This window comes from Meleagris gallopavo, chromosome 25 (genome assembly GCF_000146605.3).
Source record: "Meleagris gallopavo isolate NT-WF06-2002-E0010 breed Aviagen turkey brand Nicholas breeding stock chromosome 25, Turkey_5.1, whole genome shotgun sequence".
NCBI classification, from domain to species: Eukaryota; Metazoa; Chordata; class Aves; order Galliformes; family Phasianidae; genus Meleagris; species Meleagris gallopavo.
This window is the reverse complement of record NC_015035.2, coordinates 4,915,929-4,920,241: the sequence shown is the minus strand read 5'-3', so window position 1 is coordinate 4,920,241 and position 4,313 is coordinate 4,915,929.

Here is a 4,313-nt window from a genome sequence, read left to right as displayed (position 1 = left end):
CGGTTCTGCACGGACAGGCCCGGAGCCGGGCGGCTGCGAAACGCGTGGGCACGGCGAGCAGCCCGCCTGTGTGAAGTGCAGCTCTCCCTTCTGGCTTTAATGAGAAAATTAAACGCTCTGAGGGCAGGGAGGGGTCAGCTGGTCAGAGGGTGGGCAATTCCCACCGGCAGTGTTTATGTTCCTTTGGTGATTCAGCGAAGGCGCGGATAAATAGGAAGGATGGTTTCGTGGTGAAGGCGCAGCACTACAACTATGGAGGTGATGTAAAAAAATTATCAGCCGGACGCCCCGTGCCGACCTCCCGAGGTGATGCACAATGAGTTCACCGTTGGACTTCAGCCTCCTTCTCTGCAGTGGAATTAACGTTGCTCGGGTTCCCACCAGCGTGTGGTTGGCAGAGCCTGACCCGTGGTGCTGCATCAGCGCGGCCCATCGTGGCAGCACCCAGCCCTGGGACTAAACCAGGACAAGGGCACACGAGCAAGAGTCAGAGCTCCCTGCTCAGCAATGCGGGGTGACCCCACATCCTGGCACTGCTGCTTCAAAGTAGATACGCAGACCCTGCACTGCATGCTTCCCCCTCCGCCGTGACACAGCTTCACCAAACACTTCTTGAAGAAAAGCATTTTCACTTCTCTCCCTGCAAAAAAGAGGGGGCTGGAGCCTGCAGCACTGCCCCAGATACAGGCAGACACTTCCCTGTTGCTCCAGCACCCAACTCCTACTGAGCAGCCACAGTGCTCCAGGGGCTCCGGCAGGGAGCAGAGCCAAGGTCAGAGCCAGCCCCACCGACAAGAGCGGGGTGGAGGGGCAGGGAGATGGACAGCGAGGTACAGATCTCGTCATCGCTGCACACCCAATCCTGCTGTGGTCACACACTCGCTCCGCCAGGCGGGCAGCCCACGTCCCGTGGGGCAGAGACCCCCCTGTGCCCCACAGGGAAGGATCAGTCCCCACTCTGACTGCATCCCCGAGCAAACAGAGCGGGAGCCGCGCTGCCTGAATGAGAAAGGAATTCAGCCCTTGTTCCCTTAATGGGGAAGCAAAGCTCAGAGAGGCAAAGGTGACACAAAACCCCCGCTCGAGATCCCCAATCATTAACAGCAATACATAACCAGGAGGGTTTCACATTAGTTCCTGCTGCAGCCGGAGCCCAGGCCGTCAGCACCACGCAGCTCCTCGCCCCGGGGCAGCGCAGCTCTCAGCGCAGGGCTCTGCTCCTCTGCTCCTTTGGCAGGTGAAGGATTTTTTGCTTCATCCCTGCCCAGCTTCTCGCCCTCCGCTGGCCTGTGTTCCCCCTGGCGCCGGAGACGAAGTCAATGATGATATTGTCTTATGAAATAAAACCTTCCTTCTAAAAGGAAACACGACCCCGGCAAAATAGTTTTATCGGCTCTTACGGAACGCTATTTGTGAGAGCAATTCCTGCAGTTGTCTCCAGGTGGAATAGCTGTGGTTGAGGACACACCTCTCTTTGTTCGGTGGCTCCGGGCCGGGCCGGCGGATTCCTGTTGCTCACATTTTCTGAAGTGTCACTCTCTGCCTTCTGCAGATTTAACAAATTCGTGACCGCGCGGATGGAGCGGGCAGCACCGCACTGCCACCTCCCCACGACCTCCTGCACTTCAGCACAGCTCAGCAGCTCGGGACCAGAACGCACTGACACCAAATGGCGACGGCGCTGCCGTGTGACAGCGGAGACGGGGGACATGGGGGGCAGAGGCACGGAGCTGCTATCAGAGCAGCACACGCAGCCCCGCAGCGCTCAGCCCCGCTGTGCAGCCGCTGCGTGCGTTCAAAGCTGTGTTCTTAACCCCAGCACTCAGGAAGTCTGCTGCTGCTGCTCGAAGCTGGCATCAAAGGCAAGAAGCCAACGCTCATTTAGTGCTCTTAGAACATCGATTCCTTTACTTTGCTGGGGAATCACGAGCAATGCTGTGAGGCCCATATAAAGCCATAGCCAAAATCTGGGCTAACACCCCCAGCACACGGCCATGCAGGGGCCTGCTCACACCCCCCTGCTCACACCCCCCTGCTCACACCCCCCTGCTCACACCCCCCTGCTGCAGCACACAGCGCTGCTGAGGGTTAAGAGGCTGTCAGCCCCCCGTGGGGCTGCAAGCACTGCTCACGCAGGAAGAGAGAAAGCTTTCAGCTCCCTTGCTCCCAACCAAAACATCTCCTGCAGACAGCAGGAAAAGCAGCTCCACGGCACTGCAGGGCAGGCTGCAGGAGCAGAGGGCCCTTTGCTTCACCCCGACCCAACATCCCAAGGGCTGACAACACCCTCAGCTCCAGGGTCACCACAATATGGGGGAAATGCACACCCTGGGCACTGAGCGGTGCTCCTCCTCTGCAGGAGGGCAGAACGACCCGACGAGGGCTGCAGCTCACACGGACTCCTCCAGCTCACACATTTCTCTTTCTTTTTCCATCTTCCAGCCGCCAACGCGCGTTGGAGCAGTGGAAGTGCCTGTGGCTGTCACCCAAGTGCTCAGGGATGCTGCGGCTGCTCCTCCAGGCTGTGCTGGGACCGAGAGCATCCAGCAGGAGGGGGTTCCATCCTCCACAAGGGCTGCCGCTGCCCAGTGCCGTTCCTCCTCTGAGATCCACCCGTCGGGATGACGGCATCCCTGCTCTTCCCAGCCCAGCTGAGCAGACAGAGCTGGGATTTCCCATCAGATGGACCACAGGGCTGATCCAAAATGGAATCACTTTCATCCTGCAGTTCCCATGGTCTCAGTGCTGAGCAATCCAGACCCGGCTGACACTGAGGCTGGGAGTAGGAACAGCCCTGACCCACAGCTGCGCCCCACAGCCACACAAACGGAGGGCAACAGAGCCACGGCTGCTGCAGGGCTCAGCACCACAAAGACACGGAGAGAAGAGCACAGCGCCAGCAGCCAGAGCCCACAGCGACCCGCTTAAGTGCTCCTCTTCTCCATCCCACAGTTCCCAGCTCGACGTCTGGAAACACCGCCAGGTTGGGCAGAGCCCACAGCTTCACACAGCACCCACCCCGCGCAGCACTGCGGGGACATCGCCGCGCAACACGGACAGCGTCGTCTCCCCGGCTGCTCGGGGAGCAACCGCGGCCCTGCTGCGCAGGAAAGGACGGCACACGGCACCCGCCTGAGGTCAGCGGGCAGCAAGGCCACAGCGCAGCCCCGGGGACGCGCACAGCCGGGCTGGAGGCGGTTAAGCAGGGTGGGGCTGCTGAGCCGGCCGGGTGATTCAGACCCGCACGCGCTGCCCCACATCGCGCCTCCGAGCGGCTCTGCGGGAAGTGCAGCGGGGAACCCACAGCCCGTAGGGGCACGGAAACCCCCAGCGCTGCCACCCACATGGGGACGCCGCACAGCCCCTCATCCTGGGTGCCGGGATGCTGAGCGTACGGCCCGCGGGGCGGCAGCGCCCTGCCAACACAGCACGGGGAGCGGGCTGGAGCCGTGACTGCTGACCAGTGGGTGAATGGTAAAACTTCAGGAAAAATTCTTAATTATGAAAAATAAAAACAAAAAAAGGGTTGACAGAGCTGGAGCGGGCGCTCCTGCAGGGAGGAATATCACATGCTTTGGCACGGCTTGCTTTTTCTGCTCAGGTTTCAGGCTCGCAGCAGCGCGCGCTCCGTGTGCTGCGCCCAGGCAGCATCTCAGGGACCCCCCGCACAGCCAGGGCCCTCGGTCCCCCCCCGCCTTTCCACGGCCCCTCCTTCCTTATCACACATCTCAGTGGGCTTCTCGAAGCCGCGGTTCTAGGAACGAACCCCCCGGGGCAAACGGAGGAGGAAAATTCCAGGCGAGGGCAGCCGGGTGGCACCGCCGCGCCCTGCGGGAAGGACGGCCGTGTGACACAGCCGGGATCCCTCACGGCGGGGACGGAGCCGTGCCACCCCTGCTGTGACCGCCGCCACCGGGAGCAGCCGTGCGAGCAGAGCGTGGCACAACTGCACACCTCCACACCTCGCACCCTGCGGGCGGCTCCGGACGGGACGCGGATGGGACACGAGGAGAGCCCTGCACGGGGCCACGGCGAGGACAGGAAGGGCCACACCTGGAGCACGGCAAACACCGGGCCCAGGAGGAGGAGAAGCTGCTGGCGCGCCTCCAGATTTCCCTCGGCCCCAACGACCTTCTGAGTCAGCGCAGAGCCGGAGCCGAACCGGCAGCAGCCCTCGGGGCAGCGGTGAGAGCAGCGCCGGGTCCGTCCTGCCGCGATCACCGCCATCGCGGCCCCCGTTCAGCACCCAGCCCGCTTCGGCCTCTCCACGGCCACCGTCGCCGACCCTCCTCCGCCGTCCCCTCGGTCCCCCT